This window comes from Xenopus tropicalis, chromosome 4 (assembly GCF_000004195.4).
Source record: "Xenopus tropicalis strain Nigerian chromosome 4, UCB_Xtro_10.0, whole genome shotgun sequence".
Classification (NCBI taxonomy): domain Eukaryota; kingdom Metazoa; phylum Chordata; class Amphibia; order Anura; family Pipidae; genus Xenopus; species Xenopus tropicalis.
Window position 1 is genome coordinate 31774570 of NC_030680.2, and position 27552 is coordinate 31802121.

General features: G+C 40.3%; 1 protein-coding gene across 2 annotated transcripts in view; it reads right to left on the bottom strand.

The window, feature by feature from the left end:
• The window catches only part of eps8l2 (EPS8-like 2), an 81584-nt gene extending 54510 nt beyond the window's left edge, over positions 1-27074 (bottom strand). Inside the window, exon 1 of one of the 2 annotated variants that reach the window (XM_002937505.5) lies at positions 26892-27074. The gene's annotated coding sequence lies outside the window, so the exon portion shown is untranslated. Of the gene's footprint in view, positions 1-16312; positions 16377-26891 lie in introns of those variants that run through there. The other variant, XM_004913667.1, reaches the window with a different exon arrangement.
• Between the last annotated feature and the right edge of the window lie 478 nt (positions 27075-27552).

Genomic DNA, 27552 nt, shown 5'->3' on the forward strand with positions numbered 1-27552 from the left:
TTATGAAACATTAAATTCTACCTATATTTAGAAGTATATTTATGCCACAAAGGTTGCTCTCTGATGCATGTTTGGGTGATAATGGCCTCACCTGCATTGTGCCGGCAGGGTCAGTGTGAGTATCGTGACTATTGATAGAAGGGTATTGAGCAGTTTTTTGCTGCCTGCCCATGGGCTACAATACATGTGGGTGGCAAAAAGGGCCAGTGTAACATTGCCCTTAGGCTATGGGCCCCTACTGTTAATAATGTAAAGGACATGGCGGCCAAAACATTCTAGTAGTTGTCATTGGGATTGAGATAAGCTTATCAAGGTAAAGTAAAGAACTCACAATTTACATGTGGATTTTTGAGCGATCTCCGGTAATATATGGCTTCTTAAGGTCCCCATACACGGCCCGATAGTAGCTGCCGATATCGGTCTCTTGGACTGATTTGGCAGCTAATCGGCCCGTGTAAGGGCACTCCCGATGGGCCTGCCCGACCGATATCTGGTCTGAAATCGACCAGATCTTGATCGGGCAGGTTAGAAAATCTAGTTGGATCGGGGACCACATCGGCTCGCTGATGCGGTCCCTGGACCGACTTTGCCCGTCATTATAATTTGATTGTTTGGCCCCAGGGACCCTGGATTCTCCCGATATCACCCACCCGTAGGTGGGGAATATTGGGAGAAGATCCGCTCGCTTGGTGACATCGCTTGGCGACATTGCCAAGTGAGCGGATCTGCCAGTGTATGGAGACCTTTACTCTCTTAATCCTTTCCTTACTGTCAAGAAATTGTTTTTAAAGAGTTTCACATGGCTCGGTGCAAAAACCACCAACAATCAAAAGAAAAGCACTCTTGGAATACACAGGACCAGAGAGACAAATTGCTTCTGCACCCATTAAAATCCCAAATTTACTGGTTTTGTGGGCCTCAAAAGTAATGGTCAGCAACTTGGCACGCTATGTAGATCTCAATTAAAGAGAACACACACATATATTTATATATTGTGTGCAGTAACTAGTAAAGCCCTAGGGGGAAGGTAAAGTGTGTTCTCCCAGAATGCTCTTTGAGACAGCAGATGTGGAGAATAACATGGGCTGTGTGGTTACTCAGGCGGAAACGCCAGTCCTGGTGTTGGAATTAATTGGTAATAAATGGGTGGGGCAGGAAGTGAGCACTCTGTCCAGGAAGTGAGGACACTGTAAAGGAATTATTTGACTTACTGGCTTGAATTGCAGTGATAGTGTCTGAAGCCCTGTCTGAAAGCTGGTTTTCTAGGGATTTAGACTACCAGTGGACCAGTCTGTTCTAGTATTGTAAAAAATGGACTCTAATTTGTTTATTAGCGAATGTTTTGTGTTAAACTGAACAGTGCTCCTTCTTGTGGTAAATAAAACACAGCTGCATGCCAGCTTGGAGTTACACTGGGTGTTGCTTTCTTTCCTTTCAAACAGGTATTGCCACTTGACATTTCGTAATGTGATATCAGAAAAGACAACTGGGTAGATTTCTGTAGATTAACTGCAACGAGTGAGGCATAGTAGTAATACTAGTGCTAGTAATCTTTATAGCGCCGTACTGCAACTCTGTCTGCCGCCATTTTATTAGCTGCCTCCCATGGCACTGCTGCATGATTATGGCTAACATTATATAGGCCTCCTTCCGACACTAGCAACAGAATGCAGGCATCGTACATGGTGTCTTGCTTGCTCTTTAGGCAGTAAAGGGTTTTATAGCTGCATTTACAGAGCACTTGACCTTCATGCCAACCACATTTATAGACTCCCAGAATCCAGGGAATGTGTTTATTGTGCTGCACTTAGCTACAGCTGCACCTTATTGGCTTAGAAACAAAGGTTCCTGGAATACGTGCCCTTAACTGATTGAGCAGGAAGTTCTACCTCTACTCTCTGAGATATCCCTGATGCCTTAGGAGGTCATTATTTAGACTGTAAGCTCTATGTTACTGTGTATTTATTGTAGTGCATGCCTCACTGTTCTATTACTGTAATTAATGTAAAAATGCCCAGTGCTGCCTATACAGTAATACTTTGTATGTTTGCCACAAATATCCTGTAAATCAGGCATCCTCAACTACGGCCCGCGGGCCGGCTCCCCAAGGTAATTACCCGGCCCCTGCTGCGTCCTCACCCCTGGCTACTACCTGTTTGCCTAATCGCGGTGACATGACGTGAGGAAGCAGCGGGGAGAAGGTTGTGGCAGGACTCAGCGGGGAGAGGGGGAGCAGGAGAACGCAGCGGGGATCGGCCCGTAGTTTGAGGACGCAGCAGGGAGCGGGGAGCAGACCGTAGTTTGAGGAACCATAAACTGGCCCCCTGTTTAAAAAGTCTGAGGACCCCTGCTGTAAATTATATCCTTATAAACAGTGCTTAGTAATGTCATCTGTTATAAATGGTGCTTAGTCATTTCATTTCTGTCACATGATTCACTGAAACATGAGTATTATATTAAGTAATATATTCCTTGTTATAAAATATGGGGATATGATAATATATATTGGGTTTGGTGTACTTAATCAATTTGTCATCCCAGTCACTGACCTATTCCATGCTATACTAGCTTACTGTTTGGACTGTGATGTCCACCCCTTATAAATGCTTAAAGGAACAATAACACCAAAAAATGAAAGTGTATAAAAGTAACTAAAATATAATGTGCTACTGCCCTGCACTGGTAAAAGTTGTGTGTTTACTTCAGAAAGTCTACTATAATTTATATAAATAAGCTGCTATGTAGCCATGGAGGCAGCCATTCAAAGGAGAAAAGGCACAGGCACATAGCAGATAACAGATAAAACACTATTGTATTCTACAGAACTTATCTGTTATCTGCTATGTAACCTGTGCCTTTTCTCCTTTTTTCCAGCTTGAATGGCTGCCCCGGTGGCTACACAGCAGCTTATTATATAAATTATAGTAGTGTTACTGTAGCAAACACACCAGTTTTACCAGTGCAGGGCAACAGTGCATTATATTTTTATTACTTTAAAGCTCTTTCATTTTTTGGTGTTACTGTTCCTTTAAATGAAATGTAAAAGGAAAGTTAAAGGAGAACTAAATCATAAAATGAATTTGGCTAGAAAGCAGTATTTTATATACTGAACTTAATGCACCAGTGTCATTGACACTGCACATGCTCAATGCAAAAAATGAGGTTGGCCTGCCATAGATGCTGATGCTGCAGGGCTGATTATTCCATTCTAATTGAATAATCAGCACTGGGTTCTGGGCTGCCATATAATGATAATATGAATAAACTACTAATTGGCCTTGTATTATGACATTTCTATTCTGTATATACAGTATATTGTGAGTCGCCCCTAAGCTCAGTAAGTGACAGCAGCACAGAGCATGTGCAGGGAATCAGCAGAATGGAAGATGGGGAACTTCTGGGGCATCTTTGGGGGCACAGATCTTCCCTTCTAAAGGGCTGGGTTTGCAATTGTGTGCCAAGTGTGAACTTTTTTGTCCAAAACTCACAGTTGGAAAGATATCAGCAATTCTGATGGCAGGTCAACATGTTGCATAATGAACATCCTACTTTGCTAAGCCTTTACTATAGCACATCAAAGAAGTATTGCTCAATATAACAGTCTAGTACTGATTACTACTGGACATCAATAACAAGATCAATAACAGCTCATGTACTATCCAGTAGCACAAGAGAGCTAAAATATCAGCAAACAAGTGTTGCTATCTAAATTGCATGCAGCCAATTTCTCTGCCAGCCTCAGGGGCAGTTTAATGTGACCTGTGCCGTAGCCTATTATGTTTAATGGAGTAAAAAAGACAGTTCCCCCTCTTTTATATATGTGGTTATCTGATCATCAAGATGTGCTACCTCTGCTACATAAAAGCCAAGCCTTTGACAGTTTGGTTTGAAGCATTCAGATTTGTGCTAATCTTCATGCCAAGCAGAAAACGATATCTGCAATGATCTTTGGGTAGGGTAGCATAAAGGTAGCAGAATTCTAAACTAGAATAGTATGACCGATGGCATGTGTTTGGCCAAACGAGATCCATCAGAGGCAGTCATTGGTGTTGGACACTTCTCCGCTGATAGGATAGAATTTATATTACAGAAAACTCTGACTATGAAGGGTGAATAACTTACACTTTAAACAGCAAAACCATACACAGTTGTCAGACAGGACTCTGAGTTGTTGGAAAACAATCTGCTTGCCATGCAACCTTACTTCAAGAAAGACCAACACCCTTGTCTCAAAGGCTTATCTTGATCTTTCCTAGTTATGTTGTTGCCAAAGTAAAAATAAGCAGCGATAACAAGCTGGTGAAATGAAACAGGGTCATAGGAAAGGCAGAATGTTTGCAATGGCAGCTACACAATACAACCCCGCAGACAATGTTCCCTCTAATTCCTTCTGGGCTATGTGCGCAAAAGAATTCTTTGGTGCGTACATTTTGGTGTTTTCACACAAATTTCTTGTGCACACCACAATTTGCTGTTTGTGCTGGCCTCAAAGTTTGTGTGTGTGCACATGAGTACACAGCTTACAGCAGTGATCCCCAACCAGTTAGTTGCAGGAAACCTTCCCATGCATGAAAGTCTTTGCCTAGTTAGTCATCAAACTGCATTTCAAAGTGCATTTCAGTACATTTGCATTTATGAAAAACTAGAAATCTGGGCTATTAAAGGGGTTTAAATTAATAACATTTAGTAATTTATAGAGAGTGCTATTCTGAGACAATTTGCAATGAATCTTCATTTTTTATTTATGTTTTTTTTTTAATAATTAAGCTTTTTATTCAGTAGCTCTATAGTTTGGTATTTCGGTAGCTATCTGGTTGTTAGGGTCCAAATTACCATAGCAACCAAGCAGTTCTTCAAATGAGAAACTGGAGTGTGAATAGGAGAGGCCTAAATAGAAAGGTAAGCTATAAAAAGTAGCAATAACAATAAAATTGTAGGCTCAAAGAGCAACTGTTTTTTGGCAGCCGGGGTCAGTGACCCCCATTTGAAAGCTGTAAAAATAAAGCAAACCAATAACTATAAAAAATGAAGACTAATTGAAAATTTGCTAAGAATCGGTTAGCCCATAACATACTAAGATTAAGTTGCCTTAGTGAGCTGTGTGTTTTTCCTCTGCAGCAATTTACATTATTAATGGTGGGAAAGCATTTTCAGGAGATTAGTCGCTCAAGGTAGTGCAGATTTACCCTGAGTGCCTAATGTGCCATCACCCTAACAATGGTCCCAATTTTGGCAATATTGACCGATTTGGCAGCTTATCGGCCGTGTAGGGGCAGCTACAACGGGCCTGCCCGACCGATATCTGGTCTCCAATCGATCGGGCAGGTTAAAAAATTCAGTTGGATCGGGGACCACAACGACTTGTTGTGCCTATTCCAGATGTTATAATTCGATCGTTTGGCCCCAGGGCCAAACAACCGAATCAGCCCAAATTCCCCTGATATCTCCCCCCTGTAGGTGGGGATACCAGGAGAAGGTCTGCTCGCGTGGCGACCTCGCCAGGTGACCTCGCCAGGCGAGCGGTTCTTTACGTGTATGGCCACCTTTATAGACTAAGAGTCCAGTTAAATTGTGTGCAAATTATTGAGGAGAGCAAAGCTCTGAAAGATAAAAGTTTAGCTCACGCGGAAAAACAATTGCATTAGAGGACCTATAGACTAAATATAATCAATATACAGCAGGTCCAAACTAGGAATTAAAAAAGGCCTTGGCATTTGACGTACACAGAGGCCCAAACGGCCCCCCACCAGCCCAATAAATAGTGACTGTCTATGGCATCTTACAGCAGCCCCTCTGGTATTTGCTACAATCCACAGATTGCCAGTCTGGGCCTGATTCACAGTTTAAAGTAACTGTGAACCACTATTTGTGTTTATGGTTTTATATATGATTTATGCCTAAATAAATGCCCACTACACACAACCACAGAATGATAGGCCAGTTTAGTGCATTTGTGAGGTCATGTGTCAGGCCTACACTACAATGCCAGCATACTCTTGTGCGGCCAAATCGTAGGGCTGTCCAACTGATATGCAAGGATCTTGGCCAGTGTATTTTCAGTGTAATAGGAACACTCTTCATCTTGCATTCTGATTTTACTTTTATTAATGACTTTGTATTTTCTTATGTAATATTGCATTATTAGGGTTACTGCATAGCCCACCATAGATTGTAAATTAGGGGTTAACAGGGTTTATAATAAGCTGAGGAAAACAAAATTAAAATAGACCTTGAAATCTGGACTTAGGCAGGAACTGCATATTTTTTTGTCGTGTTTAGCATTTCCACCCTTGCTCACACTTGGTTACTTTGCTGGCTACGTGGAGACAATAGCCTGTTACTTTACACCACCAGGAGTTTATGTTTTTAATAGGTTGCTTTTATTCATTTTAACTTGAACAATAAAGTCTAAGTTTTACTTAAACCATTTATTCTCACTGATCTCTTTGTCGTAGGGAGGTCTGATTTCTACAGCAAGCCGTTTATATAACCATTCTGGTGTCTATTGTATAGTTTATATTGCACTACCCATAATGATGTGCTTGTATTTTGACCCAGGCTTACTATATAATATATATACATATATAAATTGCCTGTGCTGTACGAAAGCCAATTTAAAAAAATAAATATATATATATATATACATACATAATACATTACATAACCATATATTATTCTAGGAATCCTGGCTGTCAGCAGTTTCTTGTTGGCTACAGCTTTGATTTTTTTTTTAGTTGTTTTAGCATATGGATGAGAAAATGCTTTTATATTTTAAAAATCTACTGTTTGAAAGCAAATCTGATTGGTTGCTATGGGTTACTAGACCTGGAGCAACCTTTGTTCCTATAATATATGTTTTGTGCAGATTTTTTTTTTGCTAAACTTGCAACGCATGCTGCATGCTCTATTATATTCTCAGACTTAAGCTAAATAAATCCGAGCCATCAGTGCAAGTGCAATCAGGGCACTACCCCTAGATATGGATTCCTACACCTGAATGTGACCTCCATACAAACGCAATTATATATATTATGTATTAATAAAGTCAGACTGAAGCACCCAAGACTCACCAAATACCCAACTCAAGGGCCCACCACCCAGCCACCTAAGGGCCCACCACACAGCTACTACTTTCTGCTCCTGCTCAACCCCAGCCTCCACAACTCCTGCTTCGATACTTACTTGCTGTTAAACAATAAAGATGGCTGTGCATTTCACTGTGGAATGCACGGCAGCAGAGTGTGGAGCTGTGGTGACTGGGGGCGGATGATTTGCAAACAGGTGGCAAGGCCCAACATTGTCAGGGCCCACCACTATGTTTCCTGGTTTCCTGGTGTGCCACTCCGACCCTGGGTATTAATGATAGAGCAGTTCTTATTTATGCAACTGACTCTCTTCATCCAGCGCATTGACTTGGGAAAATGTTAATGCCCTCCAGTACCCAGAGCAACCAATTAGTAGTTAGCTTAAATCAATCTAGTGTGGTTAGAATAGGGAAAGAAAACATACTGTTGGTTGCTATGGGACCATGAAAGAGAAGGAATGGTGTAGCATGAATTACTGGACAGGTGTCAGATCAATAGAGAATCTCACATGAGATCTCAAAACAGAAATATTAATGTGTGTCATACAGTTAAGCAAAAATACATTTATCATATGGATAAAGTCCAAGACAATGATGACTGGTGTGATAGGGACACAACAGAACTGGTGTGTAGCTGTGCAAAGTTATCCAGGGCCACTATCAAACAAAACCAAGCCTACCATAACTTAGAAACATTTCATTCCAGCAGGAGACTTTTCAATTGGCTTCATACTGCGACTCCCTGCATCCCTTATCTGTCATTGCCTGCTGATAGTTCAACACAGCTAGAGCACTGCAGGGTGGTATGTCTGATGCAAAATCTAACATGATAGTGTAATTTTTCATACGCACTGTTCCACAGGTGATTTTCCTTTTGCAGAAATATAGTTGTTGCCAAGGGCCCCTTAAGCCTATTGACCACAGGCCAATAGTTTTTACTCAGACAGGTTTTTAACACAGAAGCACAGAGCCTCAAACCTTCATGTACTAAGCAAACTGTAAAATATACCAATTTTCCGCTAGCCTGTGACTACTACAAAAAGTGTAAATTTAGGGTCTGCGTTTATCCATCAGTTCCTTAGCTACCAGGTGGCCGGCAATCCCTTAGGAAGGGGTTAAGTGCGCACAATGAGCTGCAGCAGCCATGTGTAGATGACAAAGGCAGAGAAACAGAACACCAGGCGTTCCTCCCTGCCGTGTGCCCCACGCCCTTCTCTGTTAATATTTCATCGGGCCTGCAGGTGTCCTTCTGTTCCCCTGCCAAAGATCCTCTGCTGGAGACATTAGGTGAAGGGGGATAAAGTTTCGCCCCTGTGTTGCAGCCTGGGAGGGAGAGTTCTGCAGGTTATGGTGATACCCGCTATTTGTACGAGACGTTGCAAGTCCCACTGCAATGAATCTTTGTAGTTGTCTCTAAGATATTAATAATATATTGTTATCAAATATATATAGGGAATATTCTGTGCTAGTCACATTAAATCTGCAACATTTATGTTATTATAATTCCTTTTTTTTTTTTTTTTTAGAAAATGCTCAAAGAGTCGACAGGATGGCATTATAGGCCTCTCTTAAATGTCTAATAGGGTTAGAAGTTATCATATGGAAAGGTAGGGAGGTACTGCTCATTGGAGCTATAATCTAACAGAAGGTTTAAAGAAAAACTACACCCCCAAACAGTTTTTATAAAAATACACTTTTTTAGTATTATGTGCCATTGGGTACTCGTAAATAGAAAATTGCCATTTTAAGTTCTAAGGGCCGCCTCCTGGGATCATACAATTCACAGTGCGCACAAACAAACCAAGGGCACACATACACGTTAGGTCACATCAGCCAGTAAATAGACTAAAGTTTTATCTTGTACTCCCACAGTTTTTCCTGTTACAGTTAGAGCTGCATTATTATTATTGTTATTTTCATGGTTACTGTATATATATATATATATATATATATAATGTATATAATAGCAGTGGTGCCTAAGCTGGATTATCCATACACATGATTTACAGAGGGACTGGCTCCGGTCAGCCTTTATCTTGCGGCTTGATAAGGCCTAATTATAGCTGCTTGATAATGGCAACTGTGTGAGCTGAAAATCATGTGGAAAAAACTCTTCATAATAATACACATCTAAATTATATACCTTTTCCTTTCATTTTCCACACACAGGCCTACTTATGAGAGCATATGAACAGGGCTGGAACTAGGGGTAGGCAGAAGAGGCAGCTGCCTAGGGCGCAACAGTGAAGGGGCGCTGGGCAGGTACCTCTGTTGCCACCCCTAGTCTGGGATCTCTTACCCCCCCTGCGTCTCCACACTTTAGTGCTGCGCTCCTCCTCAATGGCGCGCATGTACACGTTCATGTACATGCGTGGGGGAAGCAGCGGTGGGGACGAGGTGGCTGGCTGGGTTGCCTCGGGCCCCCGGCTGGCTTTGCCCGCCTTTGCATATGAAGCCCCCCAAATGGTTAAATGTGGGGCCCAAAATACACTTTCTGCAGCAGTTTTCTGAGAGAGTACAGTCACATGACACTATCCAGACATTGCAGGAACCTCTTTTCTTGCACCCAACTTGCTCTTTTTCACCCAGGTCTAAGAACACAAGCAGTGCCCAACCTGCAGTTGAAGGTGCTGTGGTACCCGGCCCAGCACCCCTACAGAGGAGGCAGTCCTGCACACTGGAGGAATCAGGAAGAAGTAAAGGTGGCCATACACAAGCCGATTTTTTACTTTAAAACGACCGATTCCAGAACGATCCAATAATTTCGTTAACTTATTTTATAGTTGATGGTATATGAACAATCATCTGGCCACTAACTGCCCCAGCATTATTGGCCAAAAAATTGTTCGGCTGGGTGTAAAAATTTTGCTTGAAGCTTATTTATAACTGGAGCAATTAATTTCACTGATCAGAAGTGAGATTGTAATCGCAGGTAATTATGGCTAACCAGACCCAGATTTGTGGAAAGTCTACATAGTTTGGGACAGATCTTATGCATCTGTGCATAAGAGTCTATTGAGGGACAACGTCCCTGGGCTCCACACATTTTGAGGCCCCTCTGAGCAGCAGTTGTAGGTAGAAAGAGTAGGTAACAGGGCAGGTTAGCCCAGGGCATTTACCATGCTTGATTACACACAGCATGATCTTTAAAAGGGCCTCTTGTTGCTGAAAATAACAGTCTCTGATGTGCTTGTAATACTGTGCTAATTATATGTGGCACACTCTCTGTCAATACCCTGCTCTCCATTGGGGCTATGGTGTGTCAATTAGCTCTGGGGATTTGCACATCACTTACAGTCAAGGCTTATATGTGTTGATTATCTCTTTGGGGATGTACACAGCAATTACTGCTATTTCCTCTGCAGTATATATACTGTATATTTATACGTAAGTACAGTATGTGTAGTGTAGGTGATTGGGGGAAGTCTCACTCACAGGGCAAGCTAAAGTGCAAGAGAGACAGGCTTTGAACATCAGAAGATAAATACAATTTGGTTGAATACTTATAATTATCTTTGACATGTTTCTTAGTCACAGGGTGATCTTTATATAGGTTCTTCCTGCCCTGAGTAGTCAAGTTGTGTATTATGGCAGAGTTACCAAACATGTTTTATAACATAACACAGTGCACAGTGAGACTGATGCAAAGCAAGCAGCCAACCAAAACACATCTAAGCAGAGCTAGCTAGCATAGAAATGCACCGATTACTATCAAGCCAGCCTATGCTGTACTCAGCAAGACTGGGACTGCTGAACCCAGATCCGGACTGGGATTCATAATGGGCTCTGGTATTTCAAGTACACAGAGGCCCAAAAAGCTCCCCACCAGCCCAATAAATAGTGACTGTCTATGGTATCGAATGCCAGTCCCCGTCTGGCCAGTCCTGGCCTGCCTGAATCCATGGCAACAAAATTGCCTATTACTATCAGTCTGTGGCTTCAAGATCACCATAGGTACCAACAAGATCTTTCATTGTCAGGGATGTGACCCTGGTGAGTATCACATACGCTATACACTTCATACAATAAACTTATTACAGTTAGATCAGACCCTATTTGAGTATCTGGCTGACACGGCACGCAATCAGACTATGACTGAATGGACGTCTTCCTGGCATTCCACTTACTTGAGAATTCGCAAATGCTGCCATTGATTCTCAAGCTGCTTTGTTATACTTTCCCAATGCGTCGGGCGTCTTCACGCTCAAAAAGTATTCATGCCAAAAATGCTAAATACCTGAGAAAGCAAGAAACTTTCTGCAACCTTTCTCACACGTGTGACGCAATGAGAAAAGAATACAGAAAAGTTTTTTTAATTTAGATAAATCTGCCTCCAAAATGACATTTTCTTGTTTCTGGTCTGTGTATGTACAACTGAGACAGGCTTTTATATGAACTGGAAATACTTGAAACAGTAAAGTGATCCATATCTGGAACATTTTAGCCAGCTAATTCTGCTAATTCTGTAATTTGGATCTCCATACCTTAAAAAAATCATTAACACATTAATTAAACACAACAGGATTGTTTTGCCTCCAATAAGCATTAATTATATCATTAAATGGAATCAAGGACAAGGTACTGTTTAAAAAAAAAAAAGGAAATCAATTTTAAAATCTGAACTATTTGAATGAAATGGATTCTATGGGAGGTGGCCTTCTTGTAATTCTGAGTTTTCTGGATAACGGATCCCATACCTATAGTATATTTTTTTCTACAGAACAGGGAACATATACTCCCAACTGTGTTTAAGTGAGGTTATTCCAATCTGTGGACCCAGAAAGCAACAAGACTCACACAAAAATTGGTAGGAGCAAATCATAGAGTGACAAGACATGGCATAAAATGTTAGTGGTTATAATAGCATAGACTTGACAAACACTAGCCTAAAGTCTGTTTAATAGTTTAATAGGGGCTGACATAGTCTTCTGTTGGCTTAAAGTGTTTTAGGTACTTTTCCTGTCCTTTTTAAATGTTTGAAATCTACACATATCTCAATGAGTAGAAAGTCCAACTTGTGCAAAGACAACCCTTAGCTGTATAAGGATCAGATTATCCTATAAATCCCATAATGTCTGCAGGACATCTCTCGGTAGCACATAAGGAGGTATAATGCTGAAGGCTTGTATGTATAATGCCTGTTGATGCTGTGGCTTTACTGAATGCTTGCCATTGGCTGGGAAGCTATTGCTTACAAGCACCGGTCCACATTGTTGTCCCTACCCTCTTACACAGACCGATCCATTAAGCATGGCTCTTAGAGTTTAGACTGACGTCACTCTTTGTGTTTGCGTGAATATTGAGGAGGTTGAAATGAAAGCACAGTCACAGCCTTTTATTGTGTAGGCTAAACCTATGTTTAAAGGTGTGGGTATGTGACATTTCAGCAGATTCCTTCTTCTGTATCATGTCAATGAGATGGTCACTTGTGTTTAAAGTGCCATGCAGTGGGGAGGAGTGGATTGAAATGCCTGAGGCCGCTGCCATTGTGTTAAATTGCACGGTGATGCACGCTTTGTATGACCCATAATTATTTTTTGTTAGTGTTGCTGTGTTGCCTTTCATGATGATAAAGAACTGTCTGTGTGCTCCATAACAGCTTGGTGCTTGTAGGTCTTTTAACTGGGTGGGGAATGAAAACTACATGAAACACAGAGGTTATGCTACTTATGATACAGCCTTGGGAAGCACTGCTTGAGTCACAGATCTTTCTGCCTGTGTCTATGAGCTGTTGGTACAAAACTCTTGTTGGCTTTTGGACAATAGATGGGATTACATGGTTTCCCAGCTTGATGAATCATGAAGGCAACATTAAGGATTTGTTGGCTGGCTTCATATGATATTTTAATATGATGACAATTGTGTCTAAAAAGTGGCCATACACTGGCCAACCTTCTACAGCGGGGGTCTGTGACTGGCTATTGATATTCCTGTGTGGACTGGCAGCCTACAAGAGGATCTGTTTAGCAGTACACATGGTTTTTATGCAACTTAAGCTTGCCTCCAAGCCAAGAATTCACAAATGAGCTCCTGCTTTGAGGCCACTGTAGGCAACATCCAAGTGGATGGTGAGGAACTTGTTGCTTGTGAGACACTGGTTGGTTATCACTGCTCTCATGTATCCTACTGAATGGCTGAAGGACCAAATGGGCCATATTCTTTATGAGTGGCCATATATGTTATGGCCACCATTCTTTTTGCTCCATTCATTGTAGCTAAGGTCCTAAATAATTGGAACATTAGGGAGTGAAGAAGAGCTGCAGATCCTCAGCTGATGCATCATGCACTCATCATCATGCATCATGTTCAAACTTGCCAAACAGACAAACCCACTGTTATCCAAGGTACATAGATTTCAGTCGGAATTGTCTGACCAGCGTATATATACCATAAACAGTTCCATGTGGTTTTATCTTTACATGCATGGCAAACTTAGCTCAGAAGGCTTTAGAGCAATATTTTCTCATTATAAACTGCTTGAGGAAGTACATATTTTACATAACACTAAAAACAGCAATCTACCCTAAACTGGAACCACATTGTTTCATGTAACAAATTGTTGAAAATCCAGTTAGATGGGCTGCACAAGTGCATTTAATTTTATGAAATCCATTTGCAATCAGTGCAGCCCATCATTGTGCATTTATTAGAAGTGTCCCTGATTTTTCAAGTGCTTTGGTAACCTGAGTCATTCAGTAAAAATCTGTAGGATATGTATACTTTACACTGAATAACGGAATCCTTGTTGGGAAGGGTTATGTAACACAATGTATAAAAGTACACAAGCCCTATCTAACCCATATAATCATACAAAGTTCCTTGGAAGCAAAGACTTTGTCTTGACTTGCCTAAACCCAACCACCCATATCAGAGTCAGCAAGATGGTAAGCAGTAACATAGCAACGTCCACGTTGTTCAAGCTAGCTGAGTCTGCTGGCTAAATCATTATTTTTTCTCTTTCAAAGTCCCAGGACTATGTCTGAAGATTTCAGCCTGATCATTGGCTCTATTATTACTCATTATTTATATAGTTCCTGCCCCAGTAGAGCTTCTTTTAGAGTCTAAAGGTGGCCATACGTGGGCAGAGGTCCTTCAGACTGATATTGATCAGGTAGGTTTGATTTTCCCGTTAGATCAGAGGCCACGTTGGCTCATTGATGTGGTCCTGGCTCCAACGGGTGCTATTTCAGTCATTGTAATTCGATTGTTTGGCCCAATATCATCACCCTAGGTGGGATAGTTAGAAACAGCCACTTATTTGATGACCTGCCCAAACGAGTGGATCTTATAGTGTATGGCCACCTTATGGTACCCATTGCTTTCACAAACTTTCAGTTTACCTGCCTATATGTTTTTGGAGTGTGGGAGTACCCAGAAGAAAACCACGCAACTGTGGGTTGGCAATACAAATGTCTCGCACTATATTAATGTTGAACATAGAACCCCAGAGCTTCAAAGCATCAGTGCTAAACACTGTTTCAAAAGATTATATAAGTGATATCTATATAAGTACCGGTAATGTCTTTCATTAAGAGGATGCTAGCAATGGTTATCTCTTGCAAAAAGAACTGCAATGGCTGAATTCTGATCTTCCTGTTACACCTGCTTTTACCCCACACATAAGGGAATTACTTCCCAAGTGTATACTGTATATACAGTAATTAGATGAAAACCCTAAACTGCTTGTGATTAGACTAAGGCACTAACACCGAATCATCACCCTTTTCGGTGCTGCTTCCAGTGGTATCAAAGTAGGTGCTCATTTTTGAATGTCTGGCTAAGAAGCAAGTTTTGGAGGCATAAAGCATAGCGTATTACCAAACTGAGTTCACATGGTGCAAACAAGCCAGTCGCAAAGCTTATTTAGCAATTGCCCATCACTTTATACATTTGAATGTGGTTGGTTGGGGGGCCTCTGTCCAAAGGTCCTCATCACAGGTAAAAAAAAGGTTGGGGGGAGCTCTTTACAAAGGTTGTTTATGTGAAAAACATTTTGATAAATCCAGCTAGATGGGCTGCGGTGATTGTATTTAACCACAGCCAGTGAAGTCCAGCAAATTACATTTATTATCCCCAACCTTAGATTAAAAATATATATAGAAATATTATAAAAGCCTACTTAGTAACTGATGGAAATGATTTCTACTAAATAGTCAGTCACCAATACAAAGATCTGCTGATGTGCACAGGTAATGGGCTTTCCACAGAATTCCTGGTAATATACAGTAATTACTGGCCTTATACTTATGAAAACCATGGCTGGAACTGCTTGTTACCATATACCTCATCCCATATTATCTTTCTTTGAACTTAAAGCTAATACAACCAAAGAGAAACATAAAAACTTCCTTATAGCTAGAGGTCAACTGTTTGTCATGGTGCATGTTTGGGGTTCAGAGAAAATTATACATTGCAATAGTCTATTTGTCCCTTTAATGGAAAGCCACAATACATATATGTTGTTTTATTATGTTTTGCGGAACCAGTAATAAAGTCATTGCTATACTAACAAGTAATTTTATGATAATATATATATATATATATCACGCAAGAATGAATATGAATATTCTGTTAATTATACGACTCACTAAAACTTATGTATAACAAAATATGAGGCTATTAGAAGTCACCTCGGAGTTTCACAACCCCTACAAAAACACTCGGCCTTGTTTCAAATTCTCCCTTACTTTGGCAGTGAAGTACGAGTGGTTTTGTATGTTTATATATGGATTATATTTCATCCAAAGGCATCTGTAGACAGACTCTGTATACTTTTGACTACAAGTAATGGTAGAGCATTTATATTAATACCTCAGCTGAGGTAAGCTACAGGAAATACGCAGGAAAATATAATGGGAGGGTCATTAGACACATCGGAGACCATGACTGGATGTTTTTGGAGCCCATGCAGACCCATTAGTCTTGGACCTGAAATCTGAATGAGCCCCAATCATATATCCATCATGAAGGATCATGGAGAACAATGTGGGGGCTAATAGACTGGAGTAGGCAAGTCATCAGCCAATGTCTGCCTTTTCATGTATTAGTATATAAATAAATAGATAACAATCACCAGATATTTTAATTGGATATGTTTTCAACTGTATGATGCCCTCTTGCAGGTATTTTTGTTTATTGTCTAAAAGCCAAAAATACTTTGACATTCAGCCAGTTATTTTCCTTCTTAGGTGAACCAAATAGAGGCTTGTGGTTTTGAACCTTAGTTACCTGTAAGATAACCCTGATGTTCCTGTGTCACTGCTGTTACTGTATCTAGGCAGAAGCTGCAGACGCTTCCTGTTGATGGAAGCAGAACGTTCAAGATCAAAATGTAAGATAAGTTCCTCCAAGAAAGGCAAAACTTGAAATTCTGCAACTCCATGTCTTAAAGGATGTTTTTATTTCCTTCATTTGCTCTATTTGAAAAAAAGTGATGGACGAGGTTTATAAATTCAATTGGTCATTTTGCAAACATGGAACCGAAAATTGCCTCAGTGTTTGGAGATAGGACCTGGGGAAAGATCGTTACCACTGAGTGTCAAAGCAATTTCAGATTTTGTTAGAGTACAGGGTCATTTCTAAGGTAGGGAAGAAAAGCCATTTGCACTGGGAACCCTGTTTATACAGGATAGTCCTCCACTGAGAAACTAAGCGGGGCAGAGCCTACAACAATGGGTGCTGGGTTTGACGTAAGTCTTGATAGGCAAACAAGACTTGAGAATTGTATGTGTTCTTTAAGATCTGTCATTACATTATTTATTTTTTTTAAAAGGCCTAAAGCAAACTTCCAAAACAGGGGTGTAACCTGATCTCAGCCTGAACACCACTTAGATTTGTGAAGAATGCTTATTTTTTGTCCTAGATTAACCAATTTGAAGGCTAACTGAGCTAAGATGTGGGGTGAAAACTTATTTGCTATGCTAGATATTCTTGGAACTGTGGCTAAATGGCTGATGCAATGACCTTTTCCAATATCCAGGGGGGCTTGGACCTCCAAGGGGGGTCCCAAAACCACTACTATACATGATGTAGAGGAGAAGGCGGAACATAAGTCCTTACCCCTTTTCCCACGGTCTGCCCCCCCCAGTTGTCACACTTTTGTTACATTAATTTCTCAGGTAAATTATTTTATAATATTACATAATAATAATAATACATTACAGTATTGAGGTTTATTTATTAATATACTGCCCAAGGAAAGGAGTTGTAGATGGTTAGAAAAAAAGCTGAAAATATTGTTTTATATAAACAAAAACATTTTACCATCCCTACAGGCATACAGTAGATTGCAGGTAAAACTGAAAACAAAAACATAAAACTGTCACACGTGCTTTTTATCACTACACTTCTTGGCTCAAAGGTGCACATCAAAATAAAATCCAGACCAGACTGCTTTCACTTTTTTACAATTATTTTTTGAATTATTAACCTGCACGCTATATAGCGGTCTTGGTTACTATGCTGAAGATGACTTTATAGAAAGGAATGCTGTCCCCTGGTTATATAAATGTGCATTGGGTCATAAGGGACTGTACCTTTAAAGGTCATTTTAGTGCCTCGTTTGAAAGTTCAAGTTTTTCTGCTTTATGGCAACATTTGTAAAGCAAAGAGCAGCGTAGAATACTGAAATGCTTTTTCTACCTCCATCTTTATTAGGGATGCACCGAATCCAGTTTTTCGGGTTGGCTGAACCCCCAAATCCACCATAAGGGATTTGGCCAAATATTGAACCGAAGGAAGGGTTAAATGAAAAATGTTCCACTTCCATTGTCCAAATCCTGCTGAGAAAGGCCGAATCCTAGCCGAATACTGAGAGACTACCTTTTTTATATTTAATGAAATGTCTTCATGGGAGTTTTTCACCTGTTCCCAGCCAATATATTCATTACAGCATTTTGCCAGACTACAAATCCCATCAGATCCCTTAGGCCTCTTGTGGGACTTATATAAAATTCTATAGATTCTTTAAGGTGCGAGCCTTATTTCTGTGCAACACTGGGTGGCAATAATGAACTGACTAGGATTATAAATAAAGTGGTTTCTCAGGTAATGTCACACTTAATGACTTCCCAGCAGTAATGAATTAATAGAGGAAAGAACCAAAAATATAGCTGTGTGCATGCAGATGTCTTAGGGTGAGTCTAAAATGTGAGTGTTACACAAGATATGATATGTAGAGGTTTGAGGCAGTTACCATTAGCAATTAGTTTAATCAATGTACTGCAGCTTGGAAAATGAAAGAAAAGATCAGTTTAGAAGCTGTGTCAGATAATCACCCCAGTTGATACTTTCTGCTTAAAACCACCCACTGTAAAGTTAATTACACATTTACTGGTTCTTCAAGGGTTAGCAGTGCAAGGGCACTATGTTTGTAATGGAAGGACAGATCACACATGCACTGGGATTTAAAATAGGCCTTGGCATTTTAAGTAAACAAAAAAGCCCTGAACAGCCCCCCAACAGCCCACTAAATAGTGACTGTCTATGGCATCTTACAGCAGCCTCTTTTGCATTTGCCAGAATCCACAGGTTGACAGTTCAGGCCTAAGACAGAGTGTGAATTAAGGTTAAAGAGTATGGAAAAGGAAACAGATGACCCCAGGCCTCATCTCTGAAACATATTCAATCCCCTGTGTATGTAGTAGTAGGGTTTAGTAGCACTCTATGGGTTAGCTCACAATACTACTACAATGTAGCCTACCACACAGTTGATCCAAGCTCCAGCTTGGAAATATGCAGCTCTGCATTCACCATGTGCTGAGATAATGTTCAGCAGTCATTAGCAAGCGAATCTGGTGATTTTGTGCAACAGGAATGGATGTGGCCAAAATAATGCCCATGTGCTCCACTGAATCATTTTATGCAGCTGTATAAATACTGCTGAGTCAAGTACAGAAGAGACATCTCCATTTCCTTTCCATAAAGTCATCACTACCCTTCTTCCCTCTCTCTGTCATTTAAATGGTATTGTCTGTGCTATTTGATGGAGAATGTGGTGATTGGAGCTAGTGTTCCTGCTGACACATGATGTGATATGCCAATGGTATAGATGGCAGTCTGTATAAGGTATAGCAAATAAAACAGGCATCTGCTCAGTAGGTGTAAGTAGTCGGCATGGCATTTCAGTTCGTAATATCAAGTGGGTTGGGTATTTGTTTGAAAGCAGCTGCTTTCTAAATAAACACGGGCAGTAGAGAGTTATTATTCCTGTTATGAGTCAATGTGCATTTTACATTAAATTGGATTGGGAAATGTTTCCATGAGCTGGTTACAGGCTGACAAACGTGCAGCATATAATATTCATCTGGCTGAAGGTTATGGCATGTGTCCTGCACTGCTGTCTTTTGGGCTGAAAACCACCAGTTCCGGTGCTGTCATGGGTTTTCCACCATGGGAGATGGCAGTTATTTCTGGAGATTCTGTAGAGCAGGGATCCCCAACCTTTTTTACTCATGACCAACATTTAGATATAAAAAATGTTGGGGAGCAACGCAAGCATGAAAATAGTTCCTAGGGGTGCGCAAAAAGGGCCGTGATTGGTTAACTGGTAGCCCAATGTGCACTGGCAGCCTACTGAAGGCTCTGTTTGGCAGTACACATGGTTTTATGCCTCCAAAATTTGCCTCCAAGTCAGAAATTTAAAAACGGGCACCTGCTTTGAGGCCACTGGGAGCAACAACAAAGAGGTTCGTGAGCAACGTGTTACTGGTTGGGGATCACTGCTCTAGAGTATGCCCCTGGGTGCCATCAGCCTAAAGGCAAACCTGTCTGATGTTGTTCAGTTTGCCTACATGTGTGAACTGCTAAATTGCCCTGATAAAACAGGCCATAGGCTGATCATTTTTATCACTATAGGGAAGTGCATCCTAGAAAAGGGTTTTTGTTATCTCATTACTACAAACATATACATGTAACTACAAACTTATCTTTAAAACAGCAGGAACATTGCTAAATGCTGCTATATAGGGAACGGCACAGTCTGGGGGATGTGTATTAACACGGACAATCATTTGGCTAGGTCTAGTAACTTATAGCAAACAATCTGTCTGAGGTATAACTGGTATAATGAAAGGAAACATCTGATAACTCTCATGGGTCACTTAAACTGGCTACCACAAGTCATGTTTTTATTTTCTCTTTGTATCTGTCTAAGGGAAATATTAAGAGGTGAATGTATAGCTATTTTTCTTGTTGCTTCACTGTTGTCTGATCTGTCAGTCTTTTTCAGTCTAGCTGGCCACACCTTTATCACCTCCCATAGCCCTGTTAGAGTCCCCTTACAAGACTCCAAATGCAACCATGGCCCATAAAGGGGGTATAGTAGCCCTTTAAGTTTGAGCTTATATTTCCCATTAATGTGACAGTGCTGTATGATACTATCTTTCAAGAATGATAAATAATTAGCTCTATGACACACAACATGAGCCATGCTTGGACTGGGAGTCAAAATAGACCCTGGCATTTCAAGTATACAGAGTCACCCATAAGCCCAATATAAAGCAATGTTCTATGGCAGTATAGCTCATCCTTATACCTTTTTTTTACCCATTATAAGGGCTTAAACAGGCTACGTATTATAGGTAATATAGAAACAAAAATAATTAAAAGTTAGCAACAGTGTCTTACACTACAGGATGGACATTGGAAATAAGCCAGAATGAATTCGGTGAGAAAGAAATATATCATAATATATCTTTTGGAAACTGGTATATGCTATAGAAAAATCTGGAGATATATTGCCCTCATTAAATGAGGTCTGGCTCATTAAGTTCAGAGTTGACCCAAATATAAGGCCAGATTTAGTTCTGTGAGTAAAAATTATCTCATAGTTTATCACCTGAAAACCCGATTGACATCTATAGGGAACACTGGAACTGAATTTAATTGAATCTAGCCCATAATATACAGCCCAAAAAGAAACTGATCATCCAAACCACAGCAGAACATAATTAGGATTTTAAGCCATGATCCCTTACTCTGTAGTGTTGCACTAGTGAATGTGAATGAGTGTATATATATATATATATATACAGTATCTTGATAAAGGTCCCGGGTGAGGACCGAAACGTTGATCTAAATAAAATAAGTATCTTTTTTTGATTAAATTTTCCTGGTGTGCATCAGCATTTTTTACATATATATGGCCAGAAGGGATGACTTTGACGTAGTTGGCCAGCTTGAAGTATATTGCAATGTACGGACAAACAATCCCTCTTTTGGGTCTGGGGGGTGGGGGAAGGCATTTCTTAGTAGCTAAATGCACAGAAATGTCCTAATGTCCTATTTCTACATATTGATAATGGGTGAGTGCAGAGGATTTTTTGCGGTTGTATATAAAATATATATATATATGCATATAAGTTTGTATCATGTTATCCAGAATGCTTGGGACCTGAGGTTTTCGGATAAGCAGTCTTTTCTATACCTTAAGTCTACTAAAAAATCATTTAAACATTAATTAAACGCAATTGATTTGTTTGGCCTCCAATAAGGATCTATTAAATCTTACTTGGGATCAAGTACAAGGTACTGTTTTATAATTACAGAGAAAAAGAAATTTGTTTTTAAAAATTTGAATTACTTGAATTAAATGGAGTCTATGAGAGATCACCTTCAAGCTTTCTGGATAATAGGCTTCCGGATAACAGATCATATATCTGTATGTATATGCATGTATGTATGTATATATACAATACCCAAAAGCCACGAATATCCTGTAAATTAGATTTTTATAAAAAGTGCTTGGTTATGTCATCAGTTATAATTGGTGCTTAGTGATGTAATTTCTGTCACATGACTCACTGAAACTTGTGTATTATAATACATAATGTACCCCCTGTACCCCTCACCTTGGAGTTCCATGACCTGCATAAAAGCACTTTTGTTTGAACTTGTGCCTTTATATTGTCATGATACTCCTCTATGACTTATAATATCCTTATACTTTCCAATAGGGGCACTTATTCTCTCTCTCTCTCTCTCTCTCTCTCTCTCTCTCTCTCTCTATATATATATACGTATATATATAACATGCACTGATACACTAGGCGATGCATTTTACTTTATGAGCTTTAAGGGCTTGGGTAATTCCTTTAGAGGGTTAGGATTATTTAGGATTTCTGTAAACAGAGGACAGTTTTACTTTTGACTTTGAGGCATTACTGTAACTTTTGGGTTTCTGGTTACCAGGGCATCATTTTAGGAACGTGGGCTGTATTGAGTGAAAAGGTATTACAACTTCTTCAGGCTGTCAATATATTGCTTTGAACCCATAACCTTTAGGGCCTCAATTTGCTGTAGAAGTAGCCAGTTATATAACAGCTTGTTATTGTTTGTGTCATTAAGTGACGCCATAGCATGAGAGTCAGAGATCATTCCTGCCATTGTCACTGTGAATGAATGTGATTCTCTTTTGTCAAAACATTGTCAAAGATAATTTAAATACGATTAGAATGGCCACCCTGGTCTATGTCTAGTAATATCTATATCACTTGCCTTTAAATTTAAATGTCTAATTTGCCTTCAGGCCATCGCTACAGACCCGGTTGGTAGAACCACACCAAACCTCGAAATATTTGAAAAAAAGGAAAACAAGACATTTTACTCTATATCCCCAATTCAACTAACTATACCCTGTCCTACATAGACCCCACCCCATATTTCCCTATTTATTCAAAACCCGTTTGGTGATTTTGGGTTGCCATGAATAAATGAACATTGGGGGCTGTGTTTGGCGACCCCTGCTGTTAGGGGAGGGAAGAGATGGTGCAATGGTACTTCTCTGTTTTTCTTAAAGGAACAGTAACACCAAAAAATAAAAGAGCTTTAAAGTAATAAATATATAATGCACTGTTGCCCTGCACTGGTAAAATTGGTTTGTTTGCTACAGTAACACTACTATAATTTATATAATAAGCTGCTGTGTAGCCATGGGGGCAGCCATTCAAGCTGGAAAAAAGGAGAAAAGGCACAGCTTACATAGCAGATAACAGATAAGTTCTATAGAATACAATAGTGTTTTATCTGTTATCTGCTATGTGCCTGTGCCTTTTCTCCTTTGAATGGCTGCCCCCATGGCTACACAGCAGCTTATTTATATAAATTATAGTAGACTTTCTGAAGTAAACACACAACTTTTACCAGTGCAGGGCAGCAGCACATTATATTTTAGTTAGTTTTACACACTTTCATTTTTTGGTGTTACTGTTCCTTTAAGGTGGTCACAGGCAGTGGACCATCTAGATTATTGGTTCCTACAGAAAGATCTTTTCATGGGCCTCCCTAACCCCGGGAAGACAACCTAAAGTTCAAACATGCATAGGTATGGAACCTGTTATACAGAAACTCATTATACAGAAAGCTCCAAATTACTTGAAGGCCATCTTTCATAGACCCCATTTTAATCAAATAATTCAAAACATCTTTCCTTTTTTCTTTGTAATAATAAAACAGTAGCTTGTACTTGATGGTAACTAATCTGCATGGATCCATATTGGTGGCAACACAATCCTACTGGATTTATTTCATGTTTAAATGTAGTAGTATAGTATAATAATCCAAATTATGGAAACACCCCTTCCCCAGGGCCCGAGTATTTTGGATAACAGGCCCCATACTGGTATGAAATGATGCATTTTTAGGGCTCCCCTCCCCTGTACTTGCTTGTTTGTTTATTAGGCCCAATGGATGAACTATTGCCCCTCCTGGGAGCCGCCGTGACATTACCATGACTGTGACAACTATGCCTGCAGCTGTATTAGTGTAGCTGTCGCATCACGGTTGTGTTGGTCACTGCGTAGGCATGCTGAGGTTATGCACATTATTGTGGTTTCTTTTCTGTATTGCTGAGAAGGAATTTTCGCCTGTAGCTCAGGTAAGACCTGTACAAGTGACTCAGCCACTCCTTGGCCCTACCAATTAGCATTTATTCATATCTTTCTGGCTACTGTGGAAGCTGCACAGCATGAAATGTGATTCTGTGTGTAAATGCATTAATAATCACTAGTGATTTATTGACACTGTGCACTGTAGGCCACGCTGTTCTATACATTTCTATACCAACTCCCGATAAAAAAAAAAAAAAACCACATAGTGCTGATATCTCTTGATAATGCAACGTTTGCATGGTACTGAGAGTTTCCCAATCCTTTATACTGAGAACACTGTGCTTTATAGCAGTAATATGTATTATTGTAGCACTGTAATAAAAGAAGCACAGCTTGCACAAGTTCTAGTAACCCATAGCAACAATTTAGCATGTAAGTAGAACTTGTTTGGAAGCAAGCATATGACTGGTTGCTATGGGACCTGATCTTTGCACATTTACAGCTGTTATTATATGAAACCAAGTGAGTTATGAATTTATTAACACTGGAGACAAACATGAGTGATGTTGCCCATAGCATTCAGTAGTTTGAATTAAATGGACACCTACAAGTTAGAAAATAAAAGCAAAGAACTCTGATTGCTATGGGCAACATCACCGGTGATGTCTGTCTCCAATGTTTATAAATACCCCCCTTATTGTATTAGTGTTCTGTAAATATGTGTGTTGCACATTATGCCCTTAACTAGTAATCAGACCCACCTTCTGTACCTGCCAAGCTTGGTGATGCTTCATGACCAAATGACCCCTATTAATAAATACATACTGTGTATTTTTCCCTATGTTCAATGGATATGGGTATAGGTAATTCTGCATAGACAGCCTTGTTTTTATGCATGTTTTGTTACATTTTGACTTTTGAGTGCTGCCATACTGCTTGATCTGCTAATGTAAAATAAATTAACAGCCACAGATATCAACAAAACAGTGCCCGCAGTGTCCAGTACACCATTATGAAAACAATGTTGGCATGTTGACATGATTTTTCCAGTCAGTGCCATCTCTTAAGCTGGATACACATGGTCTGATAAAACTGTTTGGCTTGAAAGGGGCAGGTCAGTTCCCCTTACACACAAATTGGCCAGTACAGGCCTAGATCTCTTGGAGGAGCAAGGCTGTTTCAGAAAAAAACAAACAGGGAAATGTTGGCCAATTTGGGTGAAAACCAACTCTATCAGCCTGTGTTTGCACGTGTGTATCCAAACAAATGCCTTTGTTACCAAGCAAGACAAGAAATGCCCTCTTCCTATTGTTTGCATACGCTGTAATTGGTTAGTACACTTTTCCTTTACTGCATTCTGTATTTCCTTCCGATGCCAAGTTTCTGTATAACCTCTCATCTCCATATAAAAACCAGGTACAGGGAGTCTGCGTTTCCTCCCACCCATTGATCATAAACATTATGCACGATATTGTAATGAAGAGTGCAGCAATGCGCGTCTACCTACCTGCATGGATATGTTGCAATTTATAATGATGTGTAATAAAACGACATGTACTTTCCTCCCTTGGCAATAAAGCACCTAATGCAGTACTACATATCACTTTATAAATGTATTTCTTCTATTATGTTTCCTTTTAGTCTGACTAGTCCAGGCACACCATGGTAGGCAAATTTCTGGAGCACATGGTCGTATCTACTTTCTCTTTATGTCCCTGGCAAGCATGGCATTAATATGCAAAACTGCTCCAGCTATGATGCCAGCACCCCCTCTCATCTTACAGAATTTCCTGCCCAACAATAGAGACAACGTGGGGCCATATTATTGACAACCTCCAACCCTCATTAGTCACTTCTCACCAAAGGGCCAGAAGAGTAGCCGAGTCAGGAAGTAGAAATCTAACTTTAACTTCCCATCACCTAGAAACACTGTTAGTTGTAGTTCAGTAACATCTCTGAGCTACATTATGACCCATAGTCTCAGTTCATATTAAATACAGGCAGAGACAGTGGTTTCAAATGCAGTGTGGGCAGGCTTTCCTTTCCACACACTTGCTGTGCCAAGCTCTGTTGCATCCAAAGTGCTACACCCAGGGCACCTTCTAGAGATCAATGGGCTGTCAGTGAGCCTGTACGTACCAGTGCTGGGACCTTAGTACTCGCTACACTGAACGCACATTACAAGCATGGTCTGGTCATATCTATATACTCTGTGTGGCTCACGTGAACATTGTTTACATGCATTTGTCTGCACAGATACAGCCCAGGCAGTGGCACTGGCAGCTCCCACCTCACAAAAACACAAAGTCCACAAGACAAGCAGTTCAGCAGTTAAATGGAACCAATGTCAGAAACCGCTGCGGCCAAAGCAACAGACTCTGAGCAGGCTTGTACCCAACAGCTCTGCACTGCCCACTAGCTTAGTGAATAGCGTATAAATAATGCATTGTTTCCTTTTGTGTTTGTCTATATGTCATTTCAACTCAGTGCATGCTCATCCCTGGGTTGGGTAACTTTGTTTATTTCTGCTGTCGGGTTCGGGGGGAACCCGACAGCAGAAATAAACAAAGTTACCCAGATACAGTAGATAAAATAGGGGGGAACCCTACATGTATGCTCCCTATTTTATCAACTGTATCTTCTCTCTCTTCCGCTTATTCTTACCTCTTATAAATACAGTGGGTTCCCTTTCCCTTTCTCTGTTCCCATGTCTGTCTCCCCTCCCTGGGACTCTGTCTCTCCTTCTGCCCCTCTTTTTAACTGCCACATCTCCGTCTCTCTGTCTTTACTCTCACCTTGCTCCCATCACCACTTTCCCTATCTGACTTTAGATTTTATTTTATCTTTGTATACTCATTTGTTGCCTTTCTTTTCTCCCCGTCACTGTCAGTTGTTTGTCTTGCAGCCCCTCTCCCAGGCCTCCTACGATACAACGGTTCACTTGCTGCTAATTAAAAAATAGTGAATAGAAAGTGACTTACCCTTTAGCCTCCCCTCTGGCCTTTCTCTGGGAGCCTCTCAAAAACTCTTCTCTTGTAATTCCACTGGGTGGAGGGGAAAAGTCACCTGCTGTGCAGGGGTCCCCTGTACCTGTTACTGGGTCTGGATACCACTTAACTACTATCAGTCCTGGCTCTGAAGGCAGGTGACTGCTTCAGTGTGCATAGAGGAGGAGGAGGAGGAGGTGGAGCGAAACCAGAAGGACAGGTCTAATGGGTAGGATACAGGGAGGGATCACCTGTGCCTCAGCCACAGCCTGTGTGAATCTGTGTGGGATCCTGTGCCAGTGGGAGTAAGTGCATCTGGGCTCTACTATCATATATATATATATATTTTTTTTTATTTGTATTTATTTTTTTTTCCTTCACCATATACAGGTATGGGACCTCTTATCCAGAATGCTCAGGACCTGGTGTTTTCCCGATAAGGGGTCTTTTCTAAAGTGTACTAAAAAATAGAGTTGTTTTGTCTCCAATAAGGATTAATTATATCTTTGTTTGGCTCAAGCAGAAGCTAATGTTTTATTATTACAGAGAAAAATGAAATCATTTTTTAAAAATAAATAGAATTATTTGCATATAATGTAGTCTATGGGAAATAGCCTTTCTGTAATTCAGAACTTTCTAGATAATGGGTTTCCAG